This window comes from Anas acuta, chromosome 4 (genome assembly GCF_963932015.1).
Source record: "Anas acuta chromosome 4, bAnaAcu1.1, whole genome shotgun sequence".
NCBI classification, from domain to species: Eukaryota; Metazoa; Chordata; class Aves; order Anseriformes; family Anatidae; genus Anas; species Anas acuta.
The window spans coordinates 49727829-49754514 of NC_088982.1; positions in this window are offsets into that span (position 1 = coordinate 49727829).

Consider the following 26686-nt stretch of genomic DNA (forward strand, 5'->3'; position numbering starts at 1 on the left):
CACATGCTGCATTCAGAACTCACATATATACTCTTCTCAACTTCTGTTCTCTTAAACTGTTTTTACATCTTTGATACCTATATCAAATTTGGTGGAAGATGAACACTGCCAACAGTGTAGCAGCAGCAGATTCATCACTCACAGCCATTTCATGAGTCACCAACTCCACTAAAGCAATGAAGGAAACAACAATATTTGTGTTACCTAGTCATTGGTACCTCAAATGCTGAATGAAATTATGGAAAAATTATAGAGCAATATTGACTTCTTTTTGCTTAAAGGTTAAGCAAGAATCGGTTCTTAAGAAACCAGTAAGTAGTACTAAAATGACAAGAGTTTAATCCTTCTAACCCTTTCCTATGCATTTTTGCAGGGCTGAAGGAAGTTTCACCTTGCCTTGACTTAAAACTACATTCTAGTACAAGTCCTGTATCATATTGAAATGTATATGTGATAAAACAGACTGTCTATAGGGGATACTGTTCTCAAGGTATATGCTCCTCAAATGCAATAGTAAATCTGACTCTGTATAAATATAAAGTCATTAAAAGAGATTTTCGCTTAGTCCAGATATTACTAATCCTAAAGCTGTAGCTGACTTGTTTTATGAATCACCTTACTAATACACCACAGGAACCCACAGAGAACAAAATTGCAGAGCTGCCAAACTCATCTGATGATTAGTACCCTTACAGAGCTCTAGACTCTTAGATTACATCCCCCGAGTTCTTGCTGCATGAAACTTCAGTATAAAGAGATGGTTTTCTCAAAATTATTTGCTGTATTCTTTAGGGTTATATTGTCATATCAGCTTTAAGTCACTGTATATGGTTTGAGACCTCGTTTCTGAAGGGGGAAAGTTACTGTTCTTAAAGTGCCCTTGAAATATTAAGCAAGATGTGTTATGATCATACACACCAGTCAGCAGAACTGTTTTCAGGTATACCTGCTTACGTTTCATATCTGACAATAAAAATTGAAGTATAAAAAAGATCTTACTCTGCATCTTCTTTGTTTTGATAGCATAGAACAAAAACAAGGGCTTATAGCATAGTTTGGTAAGACAATCCACAAACTATTTTTTTCCTTTACACATTATAAGGTATTGAGTGCAAAGAACCTCCCACCATGATTGTTACATAGCACTGTTGATAAGTTTCCTTGCTGAGTAAAGAAATACCTATCAGATTTGATGAAAAGTATCTAGTCATTATTCTGAACTGCATTTTAACATCAACTTCATTTTAAACATCCTGGTTTTCATCGCCGTGTCCTGTTTTCATTAAATCCTCCTGCTGTTCCTCATTTTCACCACTTTGAGCTTCCCTATTCTCTTTCGTAGAGCCTGCCTCTCTCCTGCAACGCTCCATTTTGAGGCAGATACCACCACCACCACTATGAAAACCTCAAGAGGCTATTGAATTTCTTAGCTTCCCCTTTTGCAGGGCAAAATCCCCAGATCACTGCATACAAAGCAAAGCAGGCTCCGTCTGTTCTCTGTTCCAGGCCACACGTACTATCTGTATTATGCACTGACCTAATTCAAGGAGATCATTCCAGGACATAATGAATTGATTTTCTCTGTGTGTCCAATAGGAGCACTATGATACAGAAAGTACTGGCTCCTCTGGGTTTTACATTAGCGCATTCTCCTGGTACTACATGTAGTTTTTAACACGTACTTGTAGTGAATCAGCCACTCAGTGTCACTAAACAAGATGTCTCCTGTACTCAAGGGTACCACAACGCACCATGATACCAGCAGAGAATGATGGCTCACAAGGATGTTTGCTGGCAGAAGTTGACTCGCAAGTAGAGGCTCGGAGCTAAGCCACCCTGCCCAACCCAGCTTGGATTCTAGCTAGTCTCCCTGTCCTGGCACTGAGCTCAGGAGCTCTCTGCATTCACCTCCAGGCAAGCTCACACATCGCAAGCCTGTCTGTAAAGGGCAAGCTTCATGTCATTTATCAATTTCTTCAAACAACTTCTTAAGAACATGCCTTGGTTACTGTGAAAATGCCAACTAAAAATCTGAAAATGAAAAATCTTATTTCAATAACTTAAAAAAAATACAGCTAGTCATAGAAAAAGTTAACCCCTATCCCAACAAATCCAGTTATTTATTAAGCTTTGAGAGCAATGGACTGATGATCTTTTTTTTTTTTTTTTTTAAGTAATTCAAATGTCATTATTGGAAATCAGAATCTGAAGTTGTGGTGGATTTTAGCATACAAAATCTGGCCCACATACAGATTTCACTTTTGTGGCTATCACCATGTAACAAATCTGACTTAATGGATTAGTCCAGAGTTGCACTAATGACCCAACTGAATCTCAGCGTCCACAGCTGAAATGCTACATTGTACACACTCCCAGCAGTAATGCCAGAAAATCTTTGAATAGTTGGTAACTGAATCAAATTAGGTATGTTATACAATCATGAACTATAATCACCTTTTATTTCAACTTCTTGTTTGGTGTTACCATTGAAATCTCAGGTACATTTCCATCAACAGGAAACAATAAGACATTTTAAAAGCTTCACACATAATTGCCATTCTATACCGTTCTGCATGCTTTGCCTAAACAGTGTAATTTTTTTCCCCCTGATCCACACTAAGCACCATGAAATGAAAGAAATTGTAAAACAAGATTTCCCATATGAATTATCATGTTTCCTGTGATTAAATTTTGGGTAGTTACAACATTATCTGTTTCTTTTGACAACTACAATTATTGTTGGCATGTGCACCCAAATTGTATTTCATTTTCTGAAGCAGCAGTTTGTTACGATCAGTGAAGTCTCTGGTAAAAGGAAGGCATAGAAGAAGTACTTTATAAATATTGACTTACTCTTAGTACCTGTCAGCAAAAATGCAAATGGCCACAAATCACAGCTGCAAAAGAAATGCAACAAAAAACAGGAACAGATACTACACAGACTGGCAGGAGTAAAGTGACTTCTAAACACCCATGTATCTGAACTGAGAACACTTCAAATAAACAAGATAGATGCTGTAGATGGATATTTTGGTCCATAATTAATGGAAAGAGAATACATTCTGTACCTTTACAGGATACATTTTGTTTGTTTGTTTTGTTTTTATTATTAACATTAGTTTTAAGTGATCTCTTAAAAGTAACATACAGTTCGTAACTGCCCTAGTCTCTTCCTCCCTTTCTTCCTTCCTTCCTTCCTTCCTTCCTTCCATATCCTCATCCAGTTAGATGAGGATATGTTCTACACAGTGACATTTTCAAGTATACATAATGATAGTTCCTGTAGAAATCCCTGAATTAATTTATAATTCCTTGTAACATTTTCATATCTGAAGATATCTGAAGTTAGTTTCTTTTTTGTTTAAAAATAAAATAAAAAAAAAAAAGTATGAAGTAGTTCATAGACATAGCATGTAGAAAAGAACCATTTCAAACTACTTTGATTCCTCTGCATTATACCCCAGCTTCATGTTCATTGCTGACACCTAGCAATTTAGGTCTCTTCCCAGAAATGGCTTGTTGTCACAAGACAGAAAATAAAATGGATAAGTTTTATATTTTTATGCACAGAGGTTTCAGGTTTTTACTGTGGCCATCATTGCAGAAGCATAGTCTCATTATCAACAGACCTAAGATTTTTATTGTGAAGTCATTTATGCTTTATCTTCAGACATAAACCTTGATATACTGATAACAAAGGCTAGCTTGCCTTTTCTCCTCCATGAAGGCATTTAGAAAATACTATGACTTAAAACCAACCAAACAAAGCAAAAACAAACAAACCCCACCCATCTCCACATATCCTTCCCCCTCAAACATATCAAAGATTGACTGAAAGACAGATGTTACATAGAACTAAAAACAGCAGAATGCCCATTTTATCAGATGGATAGTAACAGTGCAGAAAGAGGGTCAATAGTAATGATAAAGACCAATATACTTAAGAAATACAGAGAAGTTAGTTATTCAGCTTGTCTTTTTGATGAATCATGTATGCTGCTCTACATCTGGAGAAGAGCAGGAGAGGTTTCAGGAGAGCTGTGAAAAATGCAAAGGTAGTGTTTGGGAAAACTGCAGCTTTGGAACATGGAGATATGTCCAGGGATATCTACAAATAGTCTCAGTCCTATTCCCAGATAAATCAAGAGGATTTCTGCTTTAAAAGAGAGTTGAATTCATACTTCTGTTTGCTGACCAGGCAACATGGAAAAAAAGGTATCCAAGAAGAAATGAGAAAATGAAAAAGTAAAACAGGTAAATTTGAAATTAGGGAACACTTAGCTAAAACAGTGTCATTCAACAAAAAAACACTCACAAGAACCAAAGTTATTTCTTATAATACAAGTAGCTTTGAAAGATGTAAAATACTCTAAGGAAATGTGATCAAACTTCTACAATGGAAAGAAAATCTTGTAAAGGGGAGTGCAAAGGGAATTTGAGATAACTCGAATTCAGCCAGGCTGAAGCTAAAAAGAGATAGGGCAGGAGAGACCAATTTTATCAAGTAAGATTGAATAATCAAGAACAATAGAAGCAATGAAATTTTTTTAAATTATTGAAGAGTCTGGAAAATGGAAAGGAATTAGAGGCCTCCAGATGAATCAGAATCAAGCTAAAAGAATAAGAAAGAGACTGTTACTGTGTTATAGGAGAGGGAGATATGCACACAGCAATATAACTACTCTAGGACCCCTGATTCTAGTTGGTGTATCTAGTTCTCTAAAAGACAGTAAATTAACTGCATGTGGCCTTCCCACCTTTCAAGCAGCAATTCTATCACAAGTCTGGATTTAGTGTTCTTGTTTATCAGATCTACAGTTTTAGAATTTGTCTTTCCTCTGTACAGAACACATTTCTCTCTTGCTGTGCTTGTTTGTCAACATTAAAATATTTCCTTTAAGATCCGAGGTAGCCTCCCCACCTGCATCCAGTGGGTGTTGGACCACACACTCCAGGAAGCTTGATTCATGTCTCACACCTGCCATTTGGTCCTTTTTATGTATGAAAAATATTATGCTGTAATATCCTATGAAGAAATGTTTAAAAATAAGAAAAGGTGTCTTAGTTATGTTTTCCATTATTTTGAAAATGGAAATGATAAAACAGTAATTCTTCCACTGTACATTCCCACATGGACCTGTGCTCTCTTAGGATTTAAGTCTCTTAGGTTCCACACAGCACAAGCAAGACTGGACCTGTGTGTTACACTGTGCTTACTTTCCAAAAATAAAAATAAAAATAAAAATTCCACTTGCTTTGGCACTCAACTCAAAATAAGTGATTTCACATTTTTTTTCCTAGATTTTAATGTAGACTGTAATAGTAGCAAGCAGCAGTGCCTTCTGACAGTTCTATAGTAGTCCTCCGCAGGTTTCTTTTAATATTTGTAAGTTTTAACAAATAACTAAATATTGTTTCCATGTTTTCATTATTAAAATTTCTCTAGGAGTACAGGCAATCACTATCTTGACTTGGTGTCATTTCTAGTTTACTTTTTAAAGTTTCTCTTTATTGCTATGTATTTATGCCAGCAAGGGCATTTTTGCAAGAGAGGATTTTTGCAAGATTTGTGAAAGTCTCAGTGTGTTTATTCCATTGTCTCAAGAACAGTCTTATGAGATTTATGGTCATCAGAAATTAGATGTAATCCTTTGTAGGAAGTTGCTTCTTTCAAATTATCAGAGTCTTTATGCTGCAGTTTTTAAAGATCTTTTAGATGTCTGGGGACTCATGCTCAAGATAGAGACAAGGATCTGGAACGTGCTTTGACATTCTCACGTAAGCCTGAGGAACAGGGTGGGTAGGATATATCAAACATGTTAAAAAACAGTTTTGCTAATGAGATATGCTTTAGGATTCTGCCCCAGTTCATGCTTCCTAAATTCTGAAAATGTTCATTATCAAGTCTGAAGATCTTTTCAATAGAAACTTAGTTCAGAAATGGCAGGCAGCACAGATAAGCAAGACCAGCAACTGATGTTTTCTTCCAAATCCTCCCCAGCACAACTCAGACAGCAAGTTCAGAAACCAAACAATAAACAGAAAATTAAACATCAGTTAAATAATGGAGCGTTCTTAAGCTTCTCGGATGCAGTACAGAATGTAGTGTAAAACTAAAGTGTGATAAACAAACAAGCTGGAAGCCTTTGTGTTTTTCCTTTTTTTTTTTTTTTCTTGACTAGAAATTTTAGGTTGTTTCAGAGCAAATAATTCTTGTCAATATATATGAAACACTAGAATCACTAAGATCTATCTGCTTTCAGATCCTCTGCTAAGCATGTTGTCTCTACTGCTCTAGCAGAGTAGTAAGAGCCCACCTGGTGAACCTGTTATTGCTTTAGCAGGAAATCAAAAAGAATTCCCTGCACCAATAATATGCCACTAATGAGTCATTAAAAATTTGGTAGTCCTTGTGACAAAAAGTTGCTAAAGATCACAGGAAAAGTCAATCTAATTGGAATTCATCACTGAATTTGTTGCCTTTTTTTGTTGTTGTTGTTGTTGAAATGCAGGAAAAATCCTTGCCTTACAACCCTGAGGCAAACAGAGAATATGCAATCCATCCCAGGTGCCCAACACTAGCTCTGCAGGGGCTGCAACTATGTATGACATTAACAATTCTATCAAGATTTAGTACCTGTTATTAATAAAAAATATTAATTCACCATAGAATCCTATTGCTTTTTGTACTATAAAAGTTAGCTATCGTCCTGTCTTGGTTAGATGACCAACCAGCCCTAAAGATAAAACTACTAAAAATGCAAATAGAGAATTGGAGACGGAGATAAAGAAATGGCAGATTTATTAAGCAATTACTATATATCTTCTGCCTTTAGATGAATAAAGAGGATTGATGGACTGCTGGATACCATATCCAATGGTATAATACAGTTAGCAATTGTAGTGCACAGATAGCAGTGGAAATGGGTCCGAAAAGATTAGTCACATATTAAAGTAGACAAAGTACTATGTCTAGCTACACATTGCTATGAGACTGAAAGGAAATGAAGATGGAAATGAAGAAAGTTTTTTGACATGAGTCAAAAGATTGAAAAATATTAGAACATTACAACTGTTCATGAAATAGCCATAGAGAAGACTTGGGTCACTTTACCCAGTCTGACATAAAACTATCATGACAGCCTATCAAATCAGGGCTAGGAAAAAGAACAAACTTTTGGGAGAATAAGGTTCCTAGCACTGTCTAAAGTCACACGATAAAGTGTGCATTTGTAATATAGCTGATAGAGACATGCAAAAATCAGAACCCTCGTTCATTTGCTAGCATGGTGTATACTAATTTATCTCACTACCAAGGCAGGCTTTGGTGCATCCACTCATCTCTAGCCTGCAAAACCAAAACTTTTGGCCTACATTCAAAACCACAGATTGCCTTAAAGGAGAAGCAGAAGGAAAGGAAAGCTCTTGGCTTAATTTTCTTTTGCTTTGAACTGTCAGTATTGATTGTGCCTTCCTATTATTTTGACTGCAAAGTAAATGGATGTTAGGGGCATTTAAGTAGTAGATCAGGCCATGTATGCTACAATCCTCTTTGTACAGAAAATAATGCCTCTCTCTCATAAATGACTGAAGATACCATTTTAAAAAAGAAGTGTTCTCAGGAGGATAATGTCATTTTCACCTTACCCAAACAAGCTCAGTGCATCTATAAAATAGCTGAGCAACACTGAAGGAGGATAGATTGCTAATACACAGCACACAGTTATGGACAAGTTAATTTAATATCAGCTTTCAGCATAGAGAATATATGACAAACTTCACAGTAAGTGACGGTCTTGGAAAATGCACTTTGACAGACTCAGCATGGATCTAAGAGATAAAGGTCTCTTCACTAACTTGCTGGGGGTCTTGTAAAATCTTACACAGAGAAGGCATGTGAAAATATTGTATACTTTGATTTTTCAGAAGTAATAGACAATAGCCTGGAGATCACCCAACAAAAATTAGAGCAGGAAGCAAGCAAAACAAATGAGACCAGAATAAGTACACACCCCTGAGAGTGTAAGACCAGAGCTGAAGTGAACAGAAGCCAGTGTCTGGGCTGTAGGACAAGCCACACATCCTCCTGAGGAAGCAAGGGAGATGTTCTGCTGATTCCCTGAACTGCTCATAGCAGTGAGTGCCAGGTTCTCTGTACGTGAAGCACAGGGCTTCAGACAGCTTTCACTTCTGCTCCCAGACAGGGAGGCAAAGGATGAGCTGAAATGAATTAAGAAGGGAGGCACAGGATAACCCACGAACAAGAATGACAAATTTTACTTCCCCTCTGGTGCTAACCAATAAGTGAATTGTGATTCTGAGTCAAAGTGTGTTCCCTGCTCTGTGCCAGGAACTCCACGCTCTCCTCCCTAGGCTCAACAGGTCATCAGATTTCTGTACAAAGCCACAACAGACTCACCAAAGTTGGTAAAAAACACACACAAGAGAACACAGCTTGATGCTTGTACTATATAGCTTATACTATAATTATTTTTGAAGTACAGTGCCTTTTATTAAACTGATCATCAAAGTAGGGCAATTTGTATTTCCAAATGCACTGGAAAGGTCTAACATTTCACATCTTTTTAGAGAAACATTCCTGGATTTGTTTTAGCCTATTAGGGAATGAGGGCAACTGCTGGGCAAGAGACAGGATCTATGTAAGAAGCATACAGAGAGAAGACAGCGTGAGCAAGAAGGCATTACCACAGTAAGCAGTGGAGTAAGCAGATTTCAGTAAGAAGAGGATTAGATTAGAACAAGAAATAAAACGTGTGAGAGGGATCAGAATTTCCGGGCTGCGCATTTTCCTCCAGAAACCCCACCAAACAAGGTCAAGATTTTCAAATCAAGACCCTTTCACAAAATGCATGAAAACTAAATCTTTTAAAAACTTGCTTTGCATTCATTTACCCCACAGTGTTAAATATGCAGGTGGACCTGCATCTATCAGATCTTGCATTGTTGCAGGGGTCAGAATGTGAAGTGAAAAAAGACAAGGGCTTTCACAAAGACAGAAGCTATCCCTATGAACATGGAAGTTAAATGGCATCATGCAGAGCTGGATTCTGCTGCTGCATCTGACACAGAACACATCTGCATAGCACAATGCAGTACTGTGCTGAGATACTTAAGCTATCTCACATCGAGCTCCACTGAGGCTAAACAAAACAACTCCTTATGAGCCAGAGTGGGAATGTAATACTAATACGGATCTGATGTTTTCAGTATTTAAGCAAGCAGAGACATAACTGTACAGCAACACACAACTGTGAAATATAATGCATCTGTGATGTTAGACTAGTTGTTTTAATTAAACTCCATAATCGGTTACCAATATATATTCTACTTATAAGCATTCATCCTGAGACTACAGATTTGGAGTTGCACAGGAGTCACCACTGTGATGAAAGCTGACTAGCACTGTTCTTTCAATGCAACACATGAAGTTTGCAATGCTCACTGTTGGAAAAAAAGAAGTCAGAAGCTGCTCCAGTAGTGGTTAACTCTGATGCTATCCCAAGTGCAAGGTCTCCTGTCTGTAAAATTGAACCAATGGAAAAATATGCCTTTTCTCAGTCTTGTGAGAAATTGCAGTTTAAGCACTTGGATATGATAATGACAGTTTACAGACACACCCCCAGGGAAAATATTTTTGTATTTGTAGTAGTGCTAGAACAATGAACAGTAGATAAAGCTGAGCACCTTATACTGAGTAATAAGATTAAAGGTAGTAAGTACTAAGCATGAGAGTTGTACATTCTGCACTTTGAATAAGCCAGAGGTCTGGTGCAAGGTAAAAGCAGTACCATGTCAACCTTGTTGCAACTCACATCCTTAAAACAATCCTGACATTAATGACTTGAGTATTTGACTTTGCAATCCTAGTAATAATAAGTTCTTATGAGAAGGCTCCAAGTTAGGCCTTGACAGATGCAGAGAAGCCGATCTGCTTTATTATACATTTTTATGATATTCTTTTCTTCATCCTATACCCTTGAATTTTCCAAAAGGGCAGAGACTTCCCCTCAAGGCCAAAATAGGTAAATAACCCAAACACAAAAAGTCACCATCCAGACATATAAAAGACTAAAGCTGCATCACTGCAGGCTTCCCCTTCCAGGCAAAGTCATGAAAGAAGAGGCTCTGATGATGAAGATCCAGCTTCCACATGGACTAGACCCGAGGTTGTTTTACCACAACTACTTAAGAAAGCAGTCACGTTAGTACAACAACTGCACCTTTGTGCTTAGGAGAGTTACAAAGACAAATCAATTTCAATCAAACTTTCAGTCCAGTAAGTTCTTACTATAAAGAGATAATAACATGATTATGCCCCGACAATTTGAAGAGTTTATGACCATTACTCATTTATAATGTTAGGATAGCCTTACTGACAGCTGACTCTGCTTTTGCAATCAGCTTAACCACATCAAAATTATAATATCACCCATCAGTATCAATAGTGCATTATGTCAAATCAGTTTGAAGAAATAATTAGTTTCTGTAATGGGATTCCCCAGATAGAGTTCATTAGCATACATGTACATAGTTTTCATTTAAACACAAATCATGTAAAATCATAAAAATTTGGGAGCCCAACTGAAGTGTACAATATCCAGAAATAATTAAGAGGCTTTATATATATCTCCAGACCCTTTAATTACCCTACTGGTAATCTACCACAGAAAATGCACACTTCCTCCTCTTTCTCCAGTGGAATTGTCTATATTATCTGCTAAACTTCATTTCAGGATATGAAATCTTTGAAGATTCCCATGCGAACTTTGTGAGAATACAAGCAAAGCTGCAAGTTAGACTCTTAATATACAGGGGAAACACTAGTCGTCAGACCTGGAATCCCAATGAAGGTATCCACCCAGATCCCCACAGGAACAGCCTCTTTGGGTGACTGCTCTGACTACTCAAGTGCAACACCAGCTCTTTTTGTCTGCATCCTATCAAATATGGAAAAGGAAGAAGGGCCACCATGGTCAATGTTGAGGGGCATGCCTAGAGCACAAGTAGCAGAAAGGTCCTCTGAAAGATTTCGGCATCACTGGACCTAGTTTCTGGATCCTTATAAAATTTCAGAAAGCCAACTTGCAGCTGTGCATATGGGTGTGTTGAGCAAGAATACAAGTGCCTGATCAGGTAAAGAAGGGTTATTGGACACGTTAGCCAGTTTTAGGGGAAGGTCAGGGAACTGAATGTTGTTTTTTTTTTTGAACTGAAGTAAGTCCTGGAAACAAAAGAATATTAAAACAGAATTTAAACAGACATGTCCTTCTATATAACTTTAGACTTTTAGATGCCTACGTATTACCAAAAGTCAATGAGAAGGAAGCCTGGAGTCACTGAGGAACGTTTTTCTTTATTGTTCTTTCCATTACTCAGTATGATATTATTTATGTCAAATACCACAGAGTGATTTTTACAGCAGAGAATCCAAGACTTTCATATTGACGTTATGTGTAGAAAAATACAATGTTGCATGAGTTTTATGATCCCAGTACAAAGAGGTGTTAAGTATTCTGGACCCTTGCTGCCATCTAAGCTAAATGAGAATATTAAATTCAGTGATTAGTTTGCAATATCTCTTACTTTTTCTGTCTACATAATTACTTTTGGGGAAGCAATAGAAGTGATTTTTTTATTTCTTTTTTTTTACTATGCATCTTCTGTTCATTATTATTTGGCTTTACTCAGGAAAAAAAGGATTTGTAAACCACAATTGTACTTTGAAGTACATCCAAGTTAATTACACAAGCAACAATACAAAAATAACAATTTAAGTGATTTTTAACTCAGACTTTTTTCTTTATAGCAACTTTCCTATTTGTATTCCGAGAACATAGCAGCAGTCCATTGCCTCCTACAGACTTTATCTTAAGTGGTATGTAAATGTTGGCATTGCACACTTTGGAATACAAACCAAGACATGCAGCTAGCAATTGACAGTGCACACAGCGACTCTTGTTCTGTGCAAGCCCCACCACTGATCAGAGATGCCACTTTTGTGCTAGAGCCTTGGTATTGCTAATTGCAGGAGTGAACACTAATAAGCTTGGAGACCCTGCATTTCATATGTACGTTAAGCCTTTTTTTTTTTCTGCTTACTTCACTTGCCAGTGAAGAGGAACTGCTGCACTGAACTATTTTCTCTACCTTACAGCTCACACGTAAAATGCACTGTGGTATCAAGCATTTCCTAGATTTTTGGCTAATAGCACAATGTTTGGAACAAAAGAGGTTTCAGATCCTCCTCCTAAAACAGAGTCTATGACAGATAGAATCAGCAAGCAAGAGGCTGTGAAATGAAAAGGACCCAGCACTAAGTTTTTGATAACAGTGTAAAAAGTGAGGCCTGCTCAGGAAAAACTTAATAGATATGAAAGAGAATATGGACAGGGGCGATAGGGACAGGGAAGGCAGCAAACTGGCCAGTTGACTTGCTCAATTTAAGTCTCTCAGTCTGTCTTTCCCTCTGAACCCAGGCAGTCCATGTACAATTTGCCACCCTGTAATTTTCATAGGAAGCAGATATCCTGCTTTTCCACTGCAAGTACTTTGCCCACCATAAGCTCAGATGCCTCAGAAAGCAGCCCCTTCTGGGGTGATGCCACCACCCTCTGTTACAGGTGGACACACACTCAGGAGCAGCTTCCTCAGAGGTACTTTCTCCCAGGAACAACCTGCCAAAGGGCTGGGCTGCACAGAGGCTCATCTGGCATGCCAGCCCAACACATCTGCCATCTGGTTCCCAGGTCCTGAAGCCCAATCCCACCTCAAAGCCTCCTGTCTCAACTTTAAGGTAAGCTGAAAGCCCTGGGAGGAACACCCCCCTCCCCTTCTAACAGCACTGTATTCAGCTCTCCAACATATCCAACATATAGCAAGAGTTTGAGCCTCACAACAGTAAAAGTGAATGGATAAGTTGGGAGCTTGCATTTGCAGCACAATCAGCACCTTTCTTGGTCATTAATACACATTCTTTGCTAATTCTGTTTTAGCTTGTATTGAGTAGGCAGTATCAAATCCCTCCCACTGCCTTTGTTATCAATCAAAATAAAAGTAATCACAAAGTAACATTTTCAGAGGCAATTAGGTACCAATATATTTCAGCAGTGCCACAAAGACAACAAAATTGCTAATGTCTGTAAAGCCCACTGCAGAGATATGGGCGTAGATAGGAAATTGAGATAGTTTGGATGTACAAAGAGATTTGGCAGACCCTTCACATATTTAAGTGGATCCTAGTGCTGACCGAAGCTATCGCTGTTCCCCTGTGAGCAGCGGGTCGCACGCCGACAGCCACCTCTGCCAACTTCCCGCGCGCCCCGCTCGTTACACATCTGCGGTTTCCTTAGCAGTGTGGAGGCAGCTTGACAGCATAATAGACAAGTCACACTGAGCTGAGGAGGATATATTTAATGCATTAAGTATATCCTAAGGCTTAATGCTCTCAATTTAGAGACTCTACAGGTGCTCCAGCACCTACCACAGCTGCCAGGTGATCACAGAAATTGCCAGGCAGCTTTCCCACCCCAAGGTGCTTGATGCCAAGGGGAGGGCAGCTGCCATTTCTTCAGCCTCTACCACCTCTTTGAGCAGAGTCCACTCCAGCTTGGCACAGGGAACTAAGGAACAATTTTACTTTGCAATTGTAGGACAATTTAAAAGCCTGTCTACCACTGAGAATAAATTATCTGGAAAAGTGACTGAAGGTCATTAGGTTTGTCCTCTTTATCATTACTGCTTTTTGCTCTGTATTACCAAGATTTACGCTTCTGTTTTATTTATTCCGTTTAATAGATTCTTGTTTGCATCTGGTTTTGAATTTTTGCCACTATTGTCCTTTTTACATAATCTGTATTCCTCAATAATTTAAAATACCTGAAACCAGAAAACAAAGCACTTTGAAACAGAGCAGGCTACCATTCAATACCATGTATTGTAATTACACATTCAAGGACTAGCGTGCCCAGTTAAGCATCTAATTATGTTGATCCATTGTCCATTTAAATATATGTGTCCAGAGTGAGGTCACATTCCATCTTTTATTTAGGTACACAGTTATTGATTTCTTAAAGACTTCATGAACTGCATGTGATATTTCCCTCCACTTTCCTATTTTCTTAAGTACCTCTATTAATATTTCTATTTTCCTACATACCAAGTACTGAAATCATTTAAATGCAGAGAACAATTGAGTGCTCAGTTAAGTGCACCATAACCCAGGCAAGCACACAGTTGCAGATATCTTTGAAAAACTGTATTTCTAAGTAACAGGCATTATATTTATAAATTACTGGTCTGATAAAATGACTTTGTCAGTATACATTTCCCTGTGCTTTCAGTCATTTCCAGCAGGCTCTTAGGAAGAAACGGATGACTAAGGCATGACAAACTCTAAAACACATGAACGTATACAAATCAAGACGAAAGATTAACTCCCACAGATGCATCTTAATTTTTGTTGAAGGACAGCAAATTATGGCAAATAATATTATTTCTGATGAGATCTCCATGGCCTGTATTTACGTTTATGGTATAGTTCATTTTGAGAGTGCTTTACTCTAAACCTCTTATTTCTATAAGTGCTTTTTTAAAATACAAACTTCAAAGCAAAACTCTATTTTGTTCATTTGAAAGTACAAAAATCTGCTAACCAACATTATTTCTAAATACTCAGACATCCTGAAATAAGGTATCTTGCATATACGAGCCATCACTTGGTTACATTGATCCAAATACACCTTGTACTTTTACTGTAGCTTGACTGTGTCAGAAGACATCCAGTTTTCATGTAAAAATTAAATTCTGCATCACTGAAGCCAAACTATATGGACAATCCACACCATGGCTAATCTCTACAAAATTCATTTAGAGATTTATGAATCCACAACAATTTAAATAAAAGAAAACCATATATGTTGATAACCTCAAATAAATATTGAGCTAACAATATTAAATTGTATTGTTAGCCAGTTACTTAGGAAGCATTTCCTGCTAAAATCTTAATATGAATCGTTATATAGCAGACTTAAGGAGTCGTTTTTAGCCTGATAAAGCTTCATATTTCATGGAAGAATCTCTTTTGCTATGGTCAACAGATTCTGCTGGTGTGTAAAAAAAATACAGGTTCAAACTTTAGCTTGGCATGGTAATCCTCAGAGGAAAAATCCACATCATTAAATTGCTACAAGAAACATGCACCCTATGGGATACCATCTGTATGTGCTAGATGGTAATATGCAACAGGGCAATGGATAAGAAACAAAGCTAGTCACTCATTTAAAAAAAAATAGTTCAACACAGCCTTCTCTCATGACACATTAAATATGATAGGCAGAAGTGGCAGGGTGCTAATTACTCTAGTGATGTGATCCATTTTCTAAATAGAGAGAGCATCAATAATTCATCAGAAGTGGCTGCTAAAAAATTTAATGTCTGACAATCCAAGCTTGGCAAACAGGAAGATAATCTTTTGTGTCTACTAGTTGGCATTCAGAGACTTTCTTTTCATCATAAAATATAAATGCATTGTTCCTACTTGAGGCAGTTTAGTTTATGAAAGATGGCAGATGTATAATGTGTCTAGTTTTGATTGTTAGAGGTAGGAAGGCAGAGCCCAGCAGACAGAAATGCAGATGTCACATACTTAATGAAAATGGGTTTTACAAATACGTTTAATAAAGTCTGAATGGTTTCTGCTAATAGTAGCAGCCCAATTACACGGAAGTGAGCATAGCTATATAAATATAGAAATATGGAGTAATCAGGTGGTTCTGCTGACTGGATATTGCACTTCCAGTTAAGAAAAATCCCTTGCTTATTCAAAAGTGCTTAATTTGGCTGCATCAACATTTCATGAAATGAGCATCAATGACTACAAATTCAAGGAGTATTACAGAAATGGAAAGGTAAAGCGTTATCTTTGCTTACATGAATTTCTAACTTTTGTCTACATTGCCACAGAAATACAATGTAAGTGATAAAAGCCTATCCATTTAGTGCTGTCAGACTCTTAACTAGCACATAGGTATTGTTTGAATAGGAAAGGTGAGAAGACTGTTGCTGTCTCCCAAAGAATTAGAACATAAGTACCTATATGAGCTACTGTTCCAGAGAACAGCACCATGGCTCAGTTTTTCATGGGTATTTAGGCACTTAACTCCCATTCTGATGAGTACATTCTCTACAAATCAGTGACAATTAGATGGTCAAATAAGAATTAGGTCCTTAAATGGCTTTGTGGATATGAGCCTATGTCCTAAACTGAAACAGGTTAAAAGCTTCAATTAGCATATAAGTGGGTCATAATCTAGTAGTCCAACTACAATAAAATGGGTTTAGCAATGCTATTTCTCTCCTTAACTGCTCAAACAAAATTTTAATGAAGGTCTTATAAAACAATCTCACCATACACAAACTGCTTAACTCCTCAAATCCTTAAATCATCAATATTTCAGTCCTCATGATTTTTCTCACCATAAACCAACAAAGAGAGATTTATGTTGTTTTGCAAGTCCCCAGAGCAATCTTCATTAAAATTTAGATCGATCCCTAAAGAAGATGCTTCACACTTTTGAACATTCTAGCCTCTGGGAACCAATAACTGAATTTTATCGGTTATATATGTAAGGTGCTGAGAATACACTTGAACTATTTTCTATATAATATGCATGTGGCCTTTCTGCATTCTCTCTTAAGGTTTGGTACATTATCAGAAGCCACGAGTTTCTCATGAGAGTAACTCAAACTAACACACTTAATCTTAGACACCATCAGATGTATTCTTCTCTCAAGCATGAGTTCCCCATAAGCACCAAGTATCATTAACCCATGGCTAAACATTATAGAGATACCCACGATCTTCACTGATTCATATTTGGTCTCTGAAAAAAGGAACTTATTTTCTCTTACTTAACAATACAGGCCATTGTTTAGGATAGTTCAAGTTGAAATTCAAGACACTGTGCAATTATTCACTTCTCAAAACATTGGTAAAAAGAAGTATTACTGGATTTTCTGAGAGTGTGTCCAGGCAAATCCAGAAAAAAAAATTCTCAAAACTTAACTTAGAACAGCTTATGTGAACAGACTGTGATCTGTGATCTGTAGCACGTATCCACTGTACAGCCTAGACCCAAATGGGCTGCGTGCATATCAAAAACTGTATTAGTGAGCTTTGCTGGAAGAATAGTTCTCAAGGAACTGTCAACCAGCAGAAAATCACACCAGGGAAACCATAGAAAAGATTAATCCAAATTCAGTTTTTAAAATGAGATGCAAAGAACTTCACATGCACACACACAAAAAAACACCCTACCCTGCCTTCCCCCTCAACTCCCCCCCCCCTCCAAAAAAATAAAAAGAAACAGATGGGGTGAATTTAAGTAAATAATTATTGGAATCTTACAGTTTATCTGAAATATTAAAGGAAATTAATTCACACATTTTGTACAGAAAAAACATTTAGCATGAACTCCCACCAGAAATGTCCAGCCTCTACAATTAAAGGCTGATTTTAATGCTTTACCTTCTGTCTGAATCATTTAAGGTTTATTAAATACTGTGGTTAATAGTTAACCAACTTTTATAATTGCTTTTCTCTGAAAAATCCATTTTCTTTTTTTTTTTTTTTTTTTTGTTTTTTTTTTTTTGCAGTCACTGAATACATGTCTGCATATAAGAAAGATGCATTTTCCTGCCTTCAGACTTTTTATTTATTTATTGTTAACAATTACATGGCATCATCCCCACATACTGTTTTGCTGGCAATCTGCTCCCTAAGTATTAGAGATTACTTTGTGAAGGGTAAATCATGATGAGGGAAGGGAAGGGGAAAGGAAGGGAAAGGGAAGTCCTATCTGAACGGGAAATGCAGGGGACAGACAAAACAAGAAGAGATGCCCTTTAAATGAACCATGTGCTGCAACCCCATTACCTCTGACAACGTAATCAAGGTCATGAAAGGAGAGGTCTCCCAGGAATGCTGGTTGCTCAGCATGTAGTATCTTTTGAGACTTATGGCTTATCAGGTGTGCAGGGCAAGATTAATCAATGCCCCTAGCTAGTATTGGAGAAATGCATTTCTGGAGGTACAAACTTTTCCTCTGAACAGGAGCTCTGACTGTAGCTGATTTGAGAACTGGTTTTCCATTGAGAAGTCTGATATTTCATTCAGTCAGATGAGAAAAATGGCAAAAAGTGGAATTCAATAGCAAAATACAATAATTATTCTTTTTATTGCAGAATTAATGATAGAGTTGTACTGCATTTATGGGGATATTTACACTATGTGGAATGATGTCGATATATGTCTAAATCTAACTGGATTTTGAAAAAAATCCCCAAAGCAGCATATTCCATTTTTTTTCCCCTTTAAAAATTATATTGATATAGACTCAAAGCTTAGTAATTCACTGTTCCAAATGTTAGGAATGCCAAACTCAATCTTGCACTCTTTCTAATGGCAGATTTCTGTAAAATCTTTTGATTCTGACTTAGCCCAGAACATCTTTCAGAAGAGATTTACGATTTTGCATCAGCCCAAATCCACCATCACCTTGTATACTCCAGCTGCTACCCCAAGGCTCCTCTAACACAGTTTGTTTTTTGGTCTTTACTGCTGTCATTACTTTGAAGTGCAGTAAATTACTAAGTCTTAGTAATATGGTTCTTTTCTCAATTTGTAGATTAAACTTTGATTGTTTAAAGCCCTATGTATTTGGAAAAAAAAAAAAAAGGAGGGGGGAGAGGTGTTTTGTTATTACCTACTTAATTTGAATATGAAATGCAACAAGTTAACTTTGAAAAGTTGCTAGTGGCCAATTATCAGCAATCATACAGTTTGAAGGTTTACCTAAAACATTTTTTTATTATTATTTTCCCCCTGCAGTAGTTAAAATATTTACTGTGTAAATAACTGCCTTTTATTCCTCACCAGGTGGTTAAAGCTTCACTTTTGTGATAACTCTAAAGGTCATCTTCATCAGACAGCATTAAAGGAAATCATCTTTCACAGATGTTTGTTTCCATAGCAGACTGCAGAGGAGACATCAGAATGTTACTGTGATTTTGTTACCTTTGGAGAGCTTTCATTGTTTAGCTGTCATCATTAAAAATTCAAAGCAGTGGATTGGTGAGGCAAGTTTAAACAGGCTTCTCTCTCTCACCACACACACACACATATATACAGATAGATAGATAGATACATGTAGATAAACAAATGTGAAAAGGAGGATGGGGGTAGGGAGGGGATTAAAAAAAATAATGAAGAGAAGTTACAATGTCCCTAGAAACAGAACTCTAGGCACGCTAACAGCTGCAAAATATGATTACTAAAAAAAAAAAAAAAAAGTCATTGCAGTGATTTTGTTTCCAGCAACTTTTCCCAATGTACAACTAGGCAATTATAAGAAATGGCACACAGACAGTAATTTGAAGTGCATATTAATTTGAAAAGCAGCACTGAGCTTTGGCAGTAACTTAAATTTTTTTGTTTCCTTGACTTTAAAGAAAGAAAAAGAGTTGTTTTACACACAATTAAGCCACCATCAAACTCTTCGCATTGCTGTTTCTCCTTGATTTGATATCAGATAATTTATTTAGCCAAGCCTTTTACTTTGGCTACAGAAGCCCATTAGGAATGGATTAGGGACTTCAGACTATTTGGTTAAAAACCACGAACATGTTCTGGAGATGCAGAGAATATGACCTGTAACATCCGTCGTTTTGCCAACATAAGCAGGTGCATGAAGAGGCTGAGAGAAGAGCATGGCTTAGACTTGCTTGCCTTCATTGCCACATATGAAGAAGAGAGTCTACAGCCCAGAGCTGAAGAAACACATATAGTGCTTTTTTAATATTTCCCTCTTCTGTTTTTATTCAAAATTGGACTTCCAATTCATTTCAAGTCTTACATCCTACAAGTATTTAGTAGGAAATTGCCTACATTGGTCATTGAAAAGTGCTAGAAAGAGGGGCATACCCCAAATCTTATTATTTCTCAGGTTTAGGCACCAATGTATATGATGCATAGATGGCTACCCTCAGAAATTAGGTTTCTCAGCGCACATCATTTATACAGTGCCTAACAGTATTCCTTATTGAAATAAAATAAAGCAAAGAAAACAGATTATTAAACAAACATCTTTATTAATCTACCTCACCTTTGCACGTTCTGCAGTTCATTGGATAAAAAATTCACAGAGAAAGTGAAAAACCTGAGCTCAGCCAGAAGGACTCAAATCTGCTGCTAAGGTCCTCAATAAAGCATCCCAAGCCCTAACCTGCTAGGTAGGTATGGGGGTACTCTTCATAACAAAACCACAAGATAGTAAAGGAAAGAATTAAAGACCTGTAAATTTAAATTAATCATTCCTATTAACCTGTTACCTAAAATAATCATTGCCAATCCATATCTAATTAGTCATTCAAGCTGGGTGCAGCCACACAAATTCATTTGGCAGAGCAACCAGCACCTGCCTCTACAATGATCACTGCCTGAGAAACTCCCTTTGCAATACCATGGCCTAGAGAGGAAGTAGAGGACAATTTCTCTCTCAATTTAAGCACCAGCATTAGATACCTAAAGTATGTAGGAATTAAATTCAGCTAAAGGATCCGTAAGCCTAGAAAAAGACAAAGTTTTATGTGTCTGACTGAGCCAATGCCACCACTTCTCTTGTATTATCCAGGAATGAGCATACATTGTGACCTAAGTTCCATTTCTTCCTGAAGAATTTGATGGTGTCAGTGGATTTCCCTGTCAGAAAATTCATTTATTCAGCCATCTAGTGAAAACTAGTGGGTGACTTAATATATATGTGTATGGCATAAATCTTTTGTTGACTCATTTTTATAATGCAGCTGCCAGTCATGTATAGTATATTATAAAGCACAGCCACCTCAAAAACAAATATCCATTCCTCATGCCAACAGGAAAGGACACCACCGCAATCTATATCTGTCTCAGTGTTTATCAAGAAACATAAAACTGACAAGATCTGCTTGCCTAAATTTGAGGACAGAATCAATTCACAGGTTATTGACAAGGAAATCAATGTATTCTGCATATCCAAAAGAGAAGTGTGATGTTCAAAGGTTTGAGGAGTTTTTGGTTCTTCCTGAGATGTGCTGCTACAGTCTCAGCGCTGCTAATTAGCAAATTCTATTGCTGAGACAGGAAATGGTCTGTCTCAGAATGTAACGAAATAGAAGAGACGGGATTATTTTTTCCATTCCAAATGGATACCCAATGGTCAGATTGAAGGTAAAAAACAAGGCTTCATCTATAACCTGTACCATGTGCACAGAAAACATGAACAAAAATTCATTCAATCTGTTTAAAATCTGATTTATAAAAAAGCTGTGGGTGTTCTTTCTGACAATGGCTACTGCAGTTAACTATTGGCTTATGATTAGAGGTTGAACCAGAAAGTCCTGCGTTTTGACAGTGATTAAGTGTTATACATTTCTCCATAAGCTTTTGAACCAGCCAGTGTAAAGGCATCCAGCAATCTGAAATCTTGCAAATTGAAATACATCATACATTTTTTGAAGCAGATGTTACCATGATTTTTAATTCCTATATCAGTGATCACAAATTGCGCTTTTTCTATTTGTAACACGTCACTCCATTTTTAACATGATTATTGAAGGGCCTGACATAACACACACTCTTTCTCAATTCAACACGAAGAACAGGCACTGCACTATTCTGAAGGACTCTAACCAACGCTGCTTTCCACCTTTTATGGTTTGAGTTCCCTTCCCTTCAGTTGGCAATCAGCTCTGCCACATGCTCAGAGATGTCCTGAAGTCAATCAGGTTTCATACAGGATACCCATCAGGCAGCACTAACGTGTAATTTAACACACAAGCATGTTTGTAGGCAAGTGAGGTAATAGTCTGGGCCATGGGTGGCTGAAGGTTTACATAGGTTTAGTGTTAATGCCCCTCATTATCACTGAGGTTTTAATTCCTCGCTCCCACTTCTAGGCTCATGAAAACTTCACCCCACTTTGTAGCCTATTGATGGCTCCTATGATTGGCCACTTGCCGAGGCGATTGGCTCTGGGGCAAACGCGTTCCACGTTCTGAGTGGGGGATCGGACAGGCAGGGCAAATTTTTCCTGCACTGAGCCCACACGAGGGAGTCGCCAGGACCCAGCAGCCCTCGCAAGGGAGGTGAACGAGGCGAGAAGGAGGCGTAGGCAGAGCCAACACCGCCCCCTCCCTGGCAGTTCATAAGCTGCCCCTAGGTAGCGTGGTGACCAGGATAGGGCAAACAGGGCGTGGCATGTCAGAAGGGAGTGGCGCGGCAGTTAGCGCTGCAGTTCGTGCAGGAAGGGCAGAGTGTTCAAGCCCCCGCCAACACAAACACCTCCTCCAATGGTGGTCTACCACTAGCTCAGCTGCAATGGTGTACACCAGGCACAGTGCGCTCTCCAGGAAGTCCGTACATACCCAGACCAACTGCCCCCTCAAAACTGCGTCACTTCAGGTCTCCGGGTGGATGTGGTCTACCTTGCCTTCAGCAAGGCTTTTGACACTGTTTCCCACAGCATTCTCTTCAAGAAACTGTCTGCTCGTGGCTTGGACTGGCGCATGCTTCATTGGGTTAAAAACTGTCTGGATGGCCAGGCCCAAAGAGTCGTGGTCAACAGTGGTCGAAGTTCAACAAGGCCAAGTGCAGGGTCCTGCACCTGGGGTGCAAGAACCCCAAGCAGGGTGGGAGATGAGTGGTTGGGGAGCTGCCAGGTGGAGAAGGACCTGGGAGTATTGGTGGATAGTCGGCTGAATATGAGCCAGCAGTGTGCTCAGGTGGCCAAGAAGGCCAACGGCATCCTGGCTTGCATAAGAAGCAGTGTGACCAGCAGGTCTAGGGAAGTGATTGTCCCCCTGTACTCAGCTCTGGTGAGGCCGCACCTCGAGTACTGTGTTCAGTTTTGTGCCCCTCACTACAAGAAGGACATCGAGGTGCTCGAAAGAGTCCAGAGAAGGGCAACGAAACTGGTGAGGGGTCTGGAGAACAAGTCCTACCAGGAGCAGCTGAGGGAGCTGGGTTTGTTCAGCCTGGAGAAAAGGAGGCTCAGGGGCTACCTTATCGCTCTTTATAAGAACATTAAAGGAGGCTGTAGCGAGGTGGGGGTTGGTCTATTCTCCCATGTGCCTGGTGACAGGATGAGGGGGAATGGGCTAAAGTTGCGCCAGGGGTGTTTTAGGTTGGATATTAGGAAGAACTATACTGAGATGGTTGTGAGGCATTGGAATGGGCTGCCCAGGGAGGTGGTGGAGTCACCATCCCTGGAGGTCTTTAAAAGATGTTTAGATGTTGAACTTAGTGATATGGCTTAGTGGTTGACTTGTTAGTGTTAGGTCAGAGGTTGGACTCAATGATCTTGAGGTCTCTTCCAACCTAGACAATTCTGTGATTCTGTGATTCTGTGATATGATCTCCCATGAGAAAGGCAGTAAAGAAAATTACACAGTTCAACCAGGATCAGAAATGCCCTCCAAAGATGCTTTTTACCTCTTTTCCCTCTAGACACAGAGACTAGCGGTACTCCTAATTTTAGGTACCCCAGACCAGAGGTTAACATGAGCTTGGCTTTTGTGACAATCGGACACAATTATCCTCTTTACTTTTCAAGTTGTTAGGAAATAAAACCATATGCACTTTCTGAAAGACTAGTGGTCATAACAGAGAGATTGACCCAAAACTAAAACATGTCCAGAATAACGCATCTACAGAGCACACCTACTTGAGATAATTGCATTGTTTAATGTCAGTAATGGAATTTTTGAATGAATACTAAAATACCAGTTGAAAAGTATCTGTACTTTTCTGATCGCTTCTGACTGCCCGTGTTGTTTTAGTTATTAACTGATTTCCCTGCATGAGGGAATAAGTAAGCCAAAGCACCAATACATGCTGGGAGCTGACCAGCTGGAAAGCAGCTTTGCTGAGGAGGATCTCGGGGATGGACAGAAAGCTGATCATGAGCTAGCAACACACCCTTGTGGCAAACAATGGCCAACAGTATCCTAATCTGCACAGGGAAAAGTGTTGGCAGCTGCTGGAAGGAAGCAATCCTTCCTCTCTGCTCAACACAGGTGAGGCCTTGTCTGTAGTGCTGGGTCCAGTTCTGTGCTCCCCAGTACAAGAAAGACAAGGACTTATGTGGGTGAGTCCAGCTCAGGGCCACGAAGATGTGGCTTTCAAGAAAGGATGCCTACAAGAAAGGCACCCCTGTTTGAGTGCACCCTCAGTAAGTTTGCAGATGACACCAAGCTAGGTGCGTGTGTCGATCTGCTCGAGGGTAGGAAGGCTCTGCAGGAGGATCTGGATAGGCTGCACCGATGGGCTGAGGTCAACTGCATGAGGTTCAACAAGGCCAAGTGCCGGGTCCTGCACCTGGGGCGCAATAACCCCAAGCAGAGCTACAGGCTGGGAGATGAGTGGTTGGAGAGCTGCCAGGCAGAGAAGGACCTGGGAGTGATGGTGGACAGTCGGCTGAATATGAGCCAGCAGTGTGCTCAGGTGGCCAAGAAGGCCAACGGCATCCTGGCTTGTATCAGAAACACTGTGACCAGCAGGGCTAGGGAGGTGATCGTCCCCCTGTACTCGGCTCTGGTGAGGCCGCACCTCGAGTACTGTGTTCAGTTTTGGGCCCCTCGCTACAAGAAGGACATCGAGGTGCTTGAGCGGGTCCAAAGAAGGGCGACGAAGCTGGTGAGGGGCCTGGAGAGCAAGTCCTATGAGGAGCGGCTGAAGGAGCTGGGCTTGTTCAGCCTAGAGAAGAGGAGGCTCAGGGGTGACCTTATTGCTCTGTATAAGTACATTAAAGGAGGCTGTAGCGAGGTGGGGGTTGGCCTGTTCTCCCATGTGCCTGGTGACAGGACGAGGGGGAATGGGCTAAAGTTACGCCAGGGGAGTTTTAAGTTAGATGTTAGGAAGAACTTCTTTACTGAAAGGGTTGTGAGGCACTGGAACAGGCTGCCCAGGGAGGTGGTGGAGTCACCATCCCTGGAAGTCTTCAAAAGACGTTTAGATGTAGAACTTAGGGATATGGTTTAGTGGGGACTGTTAGTGTTAGGTTAGAGGTTGGACTCGATGATCTTGAGGTCTCTTCCAACCTAGAGATTCTATGATTCTGTGATTCTGTGAAAGCAGGAGAGGGACCCTTTGTCAGGGAGTGTAGTGACAGGACAAGGAGTAATGGCTTTAAACTATAAAAAAAAAAAAAAAAAAAAAAAAAAAAAAGTAGATTTAGATTAGATATTAGGAAGAAATTCTTTGCTCTGAGGGTGGTGAGGCACTGGCCCAGGTTGCCCAGAGAAGCTGTGGATGCCCCATCCCTTGAGGTGTTCAAGGCCATGTTGATGGGACCTTGGGCAACCTGGTCTGGTGGGAGATGTCCCTGCCCATGCAGGGGGAGGTGGAATTAGGTGGTCTTTAAGGTCTCTTCCAACTCAAACCATTCTGTGATTCTATGATTAAGAGACTGGGGAATCTTTTATATGAGTGACTGGGGGTGTTGATACTGTTCTGCCTGGAGAAGAAAAGGCTCAGGAGTGATTTTATTAATGCATACCATTGCCCATTTAGAGGAAATGAAGGAGAGAGAGCTAGACTCTTCTCAGCAGTGTCCACTGACAGGACAAATAGCAATGGGCACAAATTAAAAAACATGAAATGCCATCTGAACATAAGAAATTTATTTTTTTGCTGTGTGACTAAGCACTGAAACATCTTTTAAGCATGCATCTTTTAAGCAGTCTAGCAAAGCAGTTTCTTTCTCAAAAGCTATCATTTGTAAGACCTGTTGCTTCCAGACACTCTCTGAAAGACTTTCTTCACCTTCTCCTCCCCTAGTATTCCTGTCTACTTAATCCATTCTCTACCAACTTCAGTGTTGCACATGTAATTTCACAACATCATTGTCCTTCTGTAGCAGTACCTCTTTCTCTGCATCAATTTGTTATTTGTAATACAGACAAAATCACATTTTCAAACTTGACAGGAATTCTGCAACTACAGTATATTAAATGTTGAGGCTTTTAGGTATTATATTGACACAGACCTTTAAATATGATAACCGGTTCTATCATCTATTCTTATAAACACAGTAATAGAAATAATCATATAATTATCTTTGAATTTCACTTTTAGAAAATCATAATGATATCTGTAATTTCTTTTTCTTTATTCCCATAGAAAAATGGTATCTGTATTGCAAACTACAAGAAAATAAACCAAATGTTACCTCTGAACTTTTTCTCACATCTCATTCCTGCCTGCTCATATGCTATACTTTTGAGTTCTATTCATCTTATTTTGAGTCCTTTCTCATTTATCTTCATCTTTCCAGGTTCTTCAGTTCTGTCCTTTCATTTTCAAATGAATTACAGAAAATGAGGTGTTTTGGAGCTGGGGGAGTCACTAGCCAATATCATTGCTCCTTATTATCATGTGACCTCAAAAATGTGGAAGCATCATTGAAGAACTTTAAAAAGTACTCTTAAAAAAATCTGCTACAAATCTATAGCTTCAGCCATCTGGAGCAAGAGCAATGCCTGCCATGAACTTACGTACCTCGAGCTCTGAAAGGTTTTTAAACTGAATGAATATGCATCTGTCAGAGAAACAGGCAGACTTTTATGCAATGGA